The following is an 11,665-nucleotide window of genomic DNA, read 5'->3' on the forward strand; positions in this document are numbered from 1 at the left end:
GGATACAGAGGAGTTCAGTGCGTTAATATATGTCTATGCTTGGACAATATTCTTTGATTTAACATTTCCTTATAAGGAAAAATAATTTTAAGTTTTTTTCATTATTTAGTTTTATAATTGTCTTCGTATGTGCCACCTTCACAATTATTAAATTTATGTGCAAATGTGTGTGTCAGTGTGAGTTTATGTGCATGATGTTTATGTAGGCGCCCAAGGAAGCCAGAGGACATCGGATCTGCCTGTAACTGGAGTTCTAAGCAGTTGTGAGCCTCCTGGTGTGAGTGAGGACTCCCAGTCCAAGAGCAGTAATCACTGTCAGTCACAGCCTTCCCTCCAGCCCCGTCTGGGAGAACATTTTAAGTGGAACCTTTCCATTAAGCTTTGAGAAATATTGGTAGAATATAAGGAAAAAAATTTTATTTAGTATTTATCTTGGTGTTTTGAAACAGGTTCTCTCTATGTAGTTCTAGCTGTTCTGGAACCCAGTATGTAGGCCAGGCTGGCCTCGAACTCAGATCTGCCTGCCTCTGCCTCCCGAGTCCTGTGATTAAAGGTGACCACCATGCCCAGTGTTATTTTTTAGTATTCATATTTTTGAATGCCTGTGTGTGCCTGCATGAGTTCATGTGTGCCATGTGCTAACGCTGGAGTTACAGGTAGTTGTGGGCCACTTGGTGTGGGTGCTGGGAATAGAACCTAGGGCCTCTGCAAGAGCAACAGTGCTCTTCCCACTGAACCATCTCTCCAGCCCAAGAAGATAAACTGGTGCAATCTTTTCTTTGCCTACCTTTTACCTGACCTCATTTTCTGAGCTCTAATAGTTTTTTAACATGCAATTGAGCCATTTGATGGCTTCTTTCTTTCTTTTTTTTTTAAGATTTATTTATGGGCTGGAGAGATGGCTCAGTGGTTAGGAGCACTGACTGCTCCTCCAGAGGTCCTGAGTTCAATTCCCAGCAACCACATGGTGGCTCACAACCATCTGTAATGGGATCTGATGCCCTCTTATGGATACTCATATATAATAAATAAATCTTTAAAAAATAAATAAATCCTTCAAACACTCCAGAAGAAGGCATGAGATCCCATTACAGATGGTTGTGAGCCACCATGTGGTTGCTGGGAATTGAACTCAGGACCTCTGGAGGAGCAGTCAGTGCTCCTAACCACTGAGTCATCCAGCCCTGATGGCTAGTTTCTAGTAGAAGCAATATAGGGAGGATCAGTATTGCTGTTTATAAAGATGTGACTGGGCTTGGCTTTGAAAGTCACTTACAAGATGCCTGTCTTTCCAGACTGCCCCGCCCCCCCCCCAGGTGGTAGCCAGCCACTTGTGATAGTCTGTGCAGTTTTGGGTCATTCAGATACTTTGTTGAACTAAATGCTACTTCTGTAAATGAATCCACTGAAACTGGTTTATCCATTCTTCTGCCCACAGATGTTGGTTGTTTGGTATTGGTGCCTGGAGTATGGTCTTGGGGCACAGCCTTAGGACCGTATTTGCTGACTGGCTTACTGAATGCTGATTTCAGCTTTGTAAGGGGAGGCCAAGTGGTTTTCCTCATAACTGCTAGGAGTTGAGCATAATGACCATTCTGTTGCCACACCTCTTTTTAAGGTCTTGAATCTACCAGGCTTGTTCTTGGTTTTTTGTTTTTTGTTTTTTGTTTTAAATTTTATTATTTTTTTTTCCGGAGCTGGGGACCGAATTAAATTTTATTTTTATTGGTTTGTTTGTCGCTGCTTGTCCAGACAGAGGCTCTGTCTGCTACCCACTCGAGCTAGAACTCATTACATAGCCCACTAAAGCCTCAAGATCATTACTGTCCTGCCTCAGACAACTGCCATGCCTGATAGGGCTAGTTCATTTTACCTGATGAATGGTGTAAAATAGCATCCCACAGCGGTCTTCGTTTGCATTTCCCTGCTCACCAGGGAGGTTGGGCGTCCTTTAAATGCTGTGTGTGTGTGGGGGGGGGGTGGGCGACACGACAGTGTGTTTTCTCTTTTGTAGTTGTCGCTCTGTTGGATTCCTTGCACTTTTTCTGACCGCGTGCAGGGGTGCTGTATAGATTTCTGGGGTGTGTCCTCTCAGCGGGTACACTGCACACATCGCTAGTCTGTGGTTCTCTGTTCACTTTCTCTCAGGTGTCTTCTCCACCTTTCTCTTCCCTTCCAACTCTGAGCAGATGTCGCTAGGCGTGGATGTGTGTGCGTGTGTGCGTGTGCGCGTGTGTGTGTTACGCACACACGCAAGGGCTGTGTCAGTCAGAATCTCTATTACCCTGACGACCTTCGCCGCTTCCTTGTCCCCTGAGACTTTGGGGAACCTTCCCACTGAGGGTGGAGACCGGCTTGGGGTGGACAGGATGGCAGGGAGGGTCTCTGCTAGGGGCTGATCACTTCCGCCGCCCAGCTGGGGGCCGGCGCTCTCCGCTCCGCTGGGCAGCAGCACCGCGGCTCCGACTCCCCTGGGCCCTGGGGTCCGGCGCACGGAGGCGGGGGCGGGGTGGGGGTGCGGAAGCTGCCAGGGCAGATAAGGCCGGGGTCGGTCCTGCGGCGAGACGTGCGGGACGCAGCTGGCCCACCCCGTACCCATTGCTCTGGGGAAGGAACCTTGGTGGGGTGAAGACCCCACCTGCACCACAGAGCCTGACCCACCCCCGGGAGCAGTGGGGTATGAGGCCCTTCCTGCTCCCTCGCCTTTGGACAAGTAGCAAGAGACAGCAGGACTGCCCCTACCCCCACCCTCGGGGAGGGTATCTCAGCTGGAAAATACAGGACTAGGAGCTCACTTCTCCCACAGCTTGTGGGATGGAAGAGGCCGACTTGGATGCCCTCTGAGGTTTTGGACTGGTCTTGACTTTTGGGCCTGATGTACCCCGAGGCTCTCACTGGCCCTGCCACACCTTCTTGACTGTCAGGCTTCATTGATCTCCAATGAATGGGTGTGGGGGGCTTACCGAATGTACAGCCAGCAAGCAGATTTAGGCTTTGTGGAGACTCAAGTGTTTACAATATTGGGCGAAGTCTAAGGAGAAGGTTAAAAAACCATGAATACAGAATTGCAGATTCCCTTCCCAGGGTTAAAAGGGCTAAAAGCAGGTCAAGTGCAGTTTCCTAGGGCAGCCCCCCCACCCCTGAAGGGCCTATATGTCTCTTCTCAGAGCTTCAGAGACCACCAACACAGGTAACTTGTCAGATCAGACTGCAGGGTGACAGAAGCAGCAACCTTTATACCCAGGCGGTGGTTGCTAAGACTATCAAGAGCAGTGGGGTACTTGAGGCCAGAGGGTCCAAGCTTTCCTTCTTTCTTTCTTTTTTTTTAAAGACTTATTTATTTAATGTATATGGATACACTGTAGCTGTCTTCAGACACACCAGAAGGTGACATTGGATCCCATTACAGATGGTTGCGAGTCACCATGTGGTTGCTGGGAATTGAACTCAGGACCTCTGGAAGAGCAGTCAGTGCTCTTAACCGCTGAGCCATCTCTCCAGCCCAGGTCCAAGCTTTCAAGTACCACCCTGCCACTCAAGGGTTTCTGGTCAGAGGAGCCGGTAGAGAAGGAAAAGCCTTTGGGTCCTTTGTGAAGTGCAACCAAACTGGATTTGTACAGGAAGGGGCTTCAGGGCCCAGGCAGGCAGAGGGATGAGGGGACGGGGCTCGCCCTGACTCCTGGACTACTGTTGAGAGCACCACCTCAGTGACGCCTGATGTTCCAGGAAGGAGAGCCTTGGCTGGTGGAAAAGTCAGGTTCTCGTCCAGGACACTCCAGACCACTTTCCTCCCAACCCTAAGATCAGGTTACATCCTCAGGGACTGCTCTCAGCTGCAAAACTAGACTTAAAAAGCTATCGATGGGGCCAGGCTTGGAGGCACTCCTTTAATCCCAGCACTCAGCAGATCTAAATTTGAGGCCAGTTTGGTCTACCTAGTAAGTTAAAGGCCAGCCAGGGCTACATAGACAGACAGACAGACGGACAGATGGATGAACAGGAGCTCTTGCAGAGGATCTGGATTCAGTTCCTGTCACCCACGTGTTTACATTCAGTGTGTACATTGGCAGTTTCCTACAGTCTGCAACCCCAGTCCCAGGGAACCTGATTGTCCTCCTTTGGCTTTCAAGGCACGGCACGCACAAACACGTGTAGCCAAACCATCCAGACATAAAATAAAATCGAACAATCCAAAAATCCTACAAGTGTTTGGTGTCACTGGAGGCCAGGCACCAGGAATACACCTTCCTCAGCCGGTTAGTGTCCTATAGACCTGTGGTTCTCAGCGTGTGGGTCACGATCCCTCTGAGAGTCAAATCACCCTTTCACAGGCATCGCCTACAACCATCGGAATACACAGATATTTACAGTACAATTCATAATAACAAAATTACGGTAATGAAGCAGCAATGAAAGTGATTTTGTGGTTGGAGGTCACCATGACATGAAGAACTGTATTAGGGGTCGAAGCATTAGGAAGGTTGAGAAGCATCGTTACAGGGTTCCCTCCTACTGTTCCTCTGGTGAATGTCCAAGGTGGGGAGGTGAAAGGGGCCTGTCAGTCAAGGAGGCTGCACCACATTCTGCTTCTTCGTTCTGTTTGTTTTTGAGACAGGGTTTCTCTGTTTAGCCTGAATCAGAGATTTGCCTGCCTCTGCCTCCCGAATGCTGGGGATTAAAGGTGACATTACAGTGACAGGCCTCACATTCTGTTTTTCAGACTGTTATTACATTCAGTGTGTCTGTGCTCATGTTCAGGAATGCACACACGAGTACATACCATGAGATACATATAGTTGTCAAAGGACAATTTATAGGAGTCAGTTCTCTCCTTCCAACATGGGAGTCCAGGGGACAGAACGCAGGTTGTTAGGATTTGTGACTGGCTATCTTGATGGCCCCATTTTGTTTTGGAGATGAAAAGTCTCATGGACCCCAGGCTGGTCTTGTACTTGTGTAGTTGAAGAAGACCTTGAACTTCTGATCTTCCTGTGTCCACCTCCCAAGGGCTGGGATCACAGGCATGTGTCACCGTGTTCCATTCTCATTGTAGTGTTTCTAATCTCTGATTTCCCATACCCTTGAGGCAGTTTCCCCAACTGCAGCACCTTCTAGGGGGATAGGGGAGGCAGACTCTTAGGACAGCACTGCAGCAGAGGGCTGGGAGATATGGTCCCTGGCCAGACTGCCTGCTCATTGTTTGCACAGGACTTCTCCTGGACTGGAGAGCAGGAGGACTCAGCTACCTCCCTTCGGCAGCTTAGGTCACCTGGCATCAGTCACTCATCTGCTCTGGGCCTCAGTTTTCTCACCTGTAAAATGGAGCTAATCTTACACCTGTAAGGACTAAAGATGCTGTCTGCCTAAGTAGTCTGCTGAATACCATGGGTCATCAAGAAGTGCCAGCAGAAATAGGGAGTCCAACCCCTGGCAGAAGCGTAGGCCTTTGAGGTCTCTGATTTTAAGGGGGAGCCCCTTGGTTGAGGGTTGAGAAGCCTGGCTCTGGCATTCTCCCAAACCAGGAAAGGTCAGAGCAAGGCCAGAGGCTCTGGGGTGCTCAGGGAAGAATGGGGAGCCAAGCTTCTCACCTAAGTCAGCCAGGTGTGTGGGGAGGAAGTGGAGATTTCTGGGAGGAGGCAGGAAGGAGACTGTGGTATGACGGTGGCCCCAGGATGACTTGAGGCCACACTCCAAACCTTGTTTATTCCTCATTGCAAATGTTTGAAAGAAGCATCCCCCCCTTTCCCCCAGGCTCAGGGAGGTCACTTCTCAAGGGTCATTCACAGTGCACATCCCATGATCTTTTTGGCTGACAAGGTTGCTAGAGAGACGGTGTAATCTTGTTTTATTGCTGAGGAAACTAAGGCACCAAAGAATGTCAGTTCCCACCACTCTCTCCTAAGAGTTTCACGGGGGCAGCCGTCTAGATGGCACTGTGACGCTGGGGCCCGAGGAGAAGTGGCTCACAGTAAGAGCAGAGAACTGGAGTAAGTGTGCGTTCCCATCAGAGGGCCTTCAGTAGAGGCACCTGGTGTCCCCTTGCCCGTACCCCAATAGCAGAGATGTAGCAGAGGAAAAGGCTAAGATAAGAATTCCTTATCTTACTATTCATAGCTTTTTTTGTTGTTGTTTGTTTTTGAGACAGGACTTTCTTTGTGTAGCCCTGGCTGTCCAGGAATTCATTCTATAGACCTGGCTGGTCTCAGACTCAGAGATTCAACTGCCCATGCCTCCAGAATGCGGGAATTAAAGGTGTGTATGCCTACTGCCTAGCTTCATAATGTGGAAAGGTTCCCTATTTTAGTAGAACCTCCCTTTTTAACCTTTTGCCTAAGTGGGCACCCCAGAGACCCATACCACGGCTACCTCCTATGGCTGTGTACATTCTGTGTCTATACCTTGGACCCCAGGGACCCTGGGGAATTGAGAGCTGAGAGAAGAGCAAGAAAAAGAGAAGGGCCAAGGCAAAGGCCTGGCTGCTGTCACAGCACAGGGCCAGCTCTGCCTCTGGCCCCAGCCTTGGCCATCTTCTCTCACGGGCGTTTGTCCATTCAGCCCCAAGAATCTTGTTTGCAGTTTGCTCCACCTCACTTTGCTCCATGAGGCCCTTGGTCTGCCACCCATCTGCATGACCTTTTGCTATGCGGCCTGACACCCACCCTCCAAGGACTGGCACACAGCCTGGGGATTTTTATACCTCTTAGGAGGAAATTTGGGCCCAAGTTTCCTAGTCAGGGGTGCCTAGCCCCAGAGATCAATGAAGAGGGTTGTTGGGGAGGAGGCTTTGGGTAGGTGAGGTGCCAAGGCTTCAGAAGAGATCTGGACGCTGGCTGGAGAGGCAGGAGGAAGGAGGGAAGGCTATGGGTGCCCCAAGCTGCTGCCTGGCAGGTCCCCGTACCCAGGCTAGGGAAGTTTGTTATTTCTCCTGCTCCGACTTCCCCCTTTGATTTATTATAGCCATGAAATGCTCTGCTCTCTTCTCTTTTCCTTGCTGTACCCCGGGGTTGGAGGAACACAGGCCTCCCCAGGCCCCAGGATTCAGCCTTACTGGACTACCATCTCTTTCCAAGGGCAGGGCATGGGGACCAGGAATGAGAGGTGAGTGGGGTAGGCAGGGTAGGATGGGAGGGGCCATGGCCTCTTCAAAGCAGGCCACCTCAGGGTGGGCAAAGTATTTTCTGGACAGAGGGTGAAGTAGGTATAGATTTGACAGCTGCAGGCTATCTGGAGTAGTGGGGATAGCAGGCTCAAGGCTAACAACCTTGGTAAGGCTCAGAAATAGAGCCTGGCTAGGGGTCTGAAGACCAGGCGTCTCCAAGAGGCAAATACTGTATCTAAGACATGGGCTGTCTATGACCCCTGATTCCAAAATCTGATTTAAGTATAGCTACAATAGGCCTGGTTCAGGCCAGTTTGGGTAGTAGACTGAGAACCTTGAAGAAAAATGGCCTGAGGTCCGAGGGCCCAGAAAACTTGAGGTTCCTCTAGGTCACAACGGGACGTCAGCCTAACCCCTGCACATGAAAGCCAGGGTCTGTCTGCTCCTCTGCAGGCTTGGTGGCAGGAGCGTTTCTCCCAGGCCCTGTGTGGTGCCTGTGGTAATGGGGCTGTTGGCGTTTTGCAATGGGCAGGGGGTGGGGAGGCAGTGCACACATGCTTCCTGTGGTGACTGGGCGCTTCCTGTTTTCTCAGGCACCGGCCTTGCTGCTGCCGATGTGGAAACAGGGGCAGCTGCAGCCAGGGCGGCTCCAGGCTGGGCACTCTGACCCTGCCCAGAAGGGAGTGAGGGGCCCACCACCCTCAGACTTAAGATCTGGACAGTGGGTGAGCAGGAGTCCTAGTCTTAGCTCAGCCAAGGGAAAGGTCAGGCATGAATGGGTTCCTGAGAGCCCAGGAGGTCAGCAGCTACAGTGCTAGGACACATGGTTCTGGGTTTGGTTGTGTCTCTAAAAGCCACTGTCTGCCTCTCCCATGCTCCAGCCCTTGGTTTCTGGTTTTGTGTCATGGTAGCCATGATGTAAAATCTGTAACCCACATGGCCCTAGTCCCAACATTCACAGCTTTGGGGACAGCACTGAAGCTGAGCCCTCCAGAGGTAGAGCTGGGCATAGACCTTGGCAGAAGGGAAAATCGTAGAGACAAGAAGAATGTAAGGCAGGTGGGTCCTACCAGAACCAAGTAAGTCCTGGTGTTGGTGGAACAATAGTGGGTGTGTAGTTGACCCAAAAGGGACACTTTTATCCCTGCAGATGCTGGAAAGGTGTTTGACAGCCCCAACATCCTTCCTCAGAAGACTAGTGGTCAGATGCAGGGCTCCCCTCTCCCAGGGGCATGGAGTCCCATATGGTATATGCATGACCCAAGAGCCTTGGGAGAGACCCTTTCCGGCCCCATCTGTCAGCCTGCTTGCTGGGCTGAGATGGGGTGTTGCCATTAGGGGCAGGCCTTGAGGTTTGACATCGCCTCTTCCCAAAGCTGTTTTGCTTCTGGGCTGGTATTCCGAGAACTGGAGAGAATGACTTTGTGAGGGATTTGCAGAGGACCTCTGAATGAGGCTGAGGGTCAAGTCCCTGGCCACTGACCAATTTGTGGACTGAGTTAGCTAACTACTCTGTTGGTCTAGGATGCTTTGAGATGCGTGCCTCACAGGAAGTTCCCTTCTAATCCTAAGATTTCCTAGTCACAGAAGAGGGACCCAGTTGAAACTTCAGGATCCTCTGGCCCTGAGACTCAGGCTAAGGGGCCATTGGACCAGCCTGGCCTCTACAGGCCAGGCCCTGGGCCTGCCTGAGTGCTGAGTTGGCGACAAAGCAGCTGTCCCGGCCACGGAGGCCCAGTTATAAATAAGCGCCATCTGGCCAGGTCATCAAGTTCTGTAGCTCCTCCAGGCCAGCTGCATTACCTCAGTGACCACTGGGCTGCCCAGTGCTGGGCTCGTCAGAACCCACCCACTCAGACCGAAAGCTGAGGGTGAGCCTCGAGTCTCAGGCCTAAGCATCTGCCTGCCCCTCAGACCCCAGCCTCCCTGGACACAGGTCACAGAGGGACAGGGCACATTCCGCCTGCACAGAGCCAGACGGGCAGCTATTTACAAACCGAAACCGGGAGAAGTGAAGTGGCTGTGGCCAAAGTGGCTCCAGGTCCCCAGCCCCCACTCCCATCCATCCCCACTGGCCCAGCCCCCTCTCCCCATGGCTTCCTCTTTCCTTCCCCACATAGCTCCCCAACCTCCCACTGCCTGGTCAGCTCTAGATTACCTGCAAGCACCTCACAGTGACCTCTAACTCCCACAGGACGTTTCTGGGGGTCACCATCCTTTCATTCCAGGACCCCAACAATCAGAGCTCTTGGAACCATTCCTTCCCATCAACCTCAGCTCACCCTGGGCTGCACAAACACATTCCCACAGTTCTCAGTTCCCTTTCATGCCTGGAAAGGCTCCAACCTCAATGGCCGCCACAGTGCTTCTGGCCTCCACCCAAGGGCGGCTTCTCTGGCCGCTCCTAACCTTTACAATGGACAAGTAAGGGTCAAGAGATCTTGCAGGCTTGGGTGGTACTGGAGTCCCTGGGGCCCTCACAAGCCATGCTTTCTGACAAGAAGCCCTTGCCATCACTCTATTCAAATTGGATTTCAGCCCCTTGTCAGATCAGGCTCGTGAGGGGCACAGGCGTTTGTGCGGTCCAGACTTGAGTTGAGATAAGTAAGACCACAGCCCAGCACTGCCTAGGAACTAGTACTTCAAAAAAGACAAATGATTGACAACATAAACCCATTACTTTGAGGCTGGGAATGTAGCTCAGTGGGTAGTGCTCTTGTCTAGCGCAAAGCCGTGAGCTTGGTCCTCAGAACTATATGAACAGTCATGGGGCACACGGAGCAAGAGGATCAGAAGCCCAAGGTTGTCTCTAGCAAGAACCGCATCCAAGGCTACCCTGGACTACATGAGACTTTGGTTCAAAAACAACAAGGAAAACCTCTACTGAGGGTAGACAGCCTCCCCACATGGATACAGCCGCTTAAAGCACACAGTCATCTATTTGTCTTGGAAACAAAACAATCTCCTTATCTATCATAAAGTGGAAACAGAGGCCACGGAGGAAGCCATGCATCCAAGGGTGCACTGCTCAAAAGCATCTCAATGCATATGGCCTCTCCTCTGCCTGCCCCGCTCCACTCCTTAGTCTCCCTCTTCGCAGGATAGATGTTTCCCAGATGCAACAAGAACACAGAGAGATGTCCCGAGGAGAAAGCCGGCCTTCGTGCACGGAGCTGGTCACCTTCCCTGGCTCGTACATTACTCATGCCCGGTTCCACCGGCCTTCTCCGCTCACCCAGTCCTCCTTTCTTGCCATGTCCTGGCTGAGGAAGGCACTAGACTGAATTTGCTTGGTCCACAGACAGCTGACTGAGGCCTACTTGTCCTCTCTGAATCCTCACAAACACTTAGTTAGTATGCATGCCAGCCCGGTGTCAGGTGCCCAGTGTCTCTACAGCTGAGACTTATCCTTTGACCCCAGGAACCTATAATCCAATGGGCAGACGAGCTACAAAACCCCAAGAACATCAAGAGAAGGCCGTGGGAGGAACAGAGGAGCGGTGACGGTTGTTTGGGATGGGCAAAGGAGGTACAGGAGAGGGGTTACTTGAGATGACCCATGCCTGACAGGAAAGTAAGGAGGGTGGGATCTCCACCCTAAGTCACATGCCCATGCCTCAGCTTCAGTGGTTCTCACAGTCTGGGTGTCTCTCCTCGCTCTTGACTTTGCTGGATCCCTTACCAACCTACCAAGGCCCTCAGACGCATCCTAGAATGTATGTCAGCTCCTCACCGCCCTCCTCTTTCCAGAGCCTGAACAGAGCCAGAGGCCAGGTCTCCTTGTTCGCACCCTTGCCAGCCCCACCCGGGCAGGCGTCTGCTCCCAGGCTCCAGCCCCCTTTGTCCTCTGCTCTGAAAAGCACCGTTTCCCTTTTCTGGGTGACCACACACCATGCACAGGGAATTTCCATTGTAGCCTGCGGAGTGTCTGATTCACTCAGGCCCCTCACTAAGTTAACTCCTTGCAGGTCCAGCATACCGGGCTGATTCCCACCCAAGCCGGGAGGCCTGAGTAGCTGCACACTGACCTTAGGCCCCATAGAGTGGAAGTTGAGCTCAGAAACTCCACTTAGCACCCCCCATTCACCCTGTCACAAAACCCCCAAACATGTACCCTCAGGCAGCTTCCCAGATAACAAGATATTGGATGGGAGGCAAACCTGCCCCTTTCTACCTGTGTGGCCTGAAATGAGCCCATTGCTTATCTATAAAGCAGAAGCAATGGCTGCCCTTGGTCTTACTGAAAAGACAAGTGTGCTGGGCCCACATGAGCTCTTTCTTAGTTTTCCCTCTTTTTAAAGGACCCACTCCTCTGATCCTGGTCCCTGCTCTAGACCAGGCCCTCCGGGCTAGCTCTCTCTTAGAGCAGAGGTTCATGGACACCACCTTTAGGTTGGTGGGGACCTAAACAGAGAGAGGTGTTCCCAGCTCTTCTTTTCCAATTCCGTGGCTCCGTTTCTCGGAGCTCTTGGGGGATTGAGGACTAAGCAAGATGCTGAGCTCTGGGGACAGGACTAAGTCTTCTTCCCCAGATTGAGAAGCCAGGCATGCGTGTCCCACAGACTC

The 11,665-nt window shown here is 51.7% G+C and overlaps 1 protein-coding gene across 3 annotated transcripts in view; it reads left to right on the forward strand.

The window, feature by feature from the left end:
* Window positions 1-6,978: 6,978 nt before the first annotated feature.
* Spi1 (Spi-1 proto-oncogene) overlaps window positions 6,979-11,665 on the forward strand; it is a 32,630-nt gene continuing 27,943 nt past the window's right edge. For all 3 annotated transcript variants that reach the window (XM_087653589.1, XM_087653590.1, XM_087653588.1), the window contains exon 1: window positions 6,979-7,098. The gene's annotated coding sequence lies outside the window, so the exon portion shown is untranslated. The remainder of the gene's footprint in view (window positions 7,099-11,665) is intronic.

Source organism: Rattus norvegicus, chromosome 3, assembly GCF_021556685.1.
Source record: "Rattus norvegicus strain SHRSP/BbbUtx chromosome 3, alternate assembly SHRSP_T2T, whole genome shotgun sequence".
Lineage (NCBI taxonomy): Eukaryota > Metazoa > Chordata > Mammalia > Rodentia > Muridae > Rattus > Rattus norvegicus.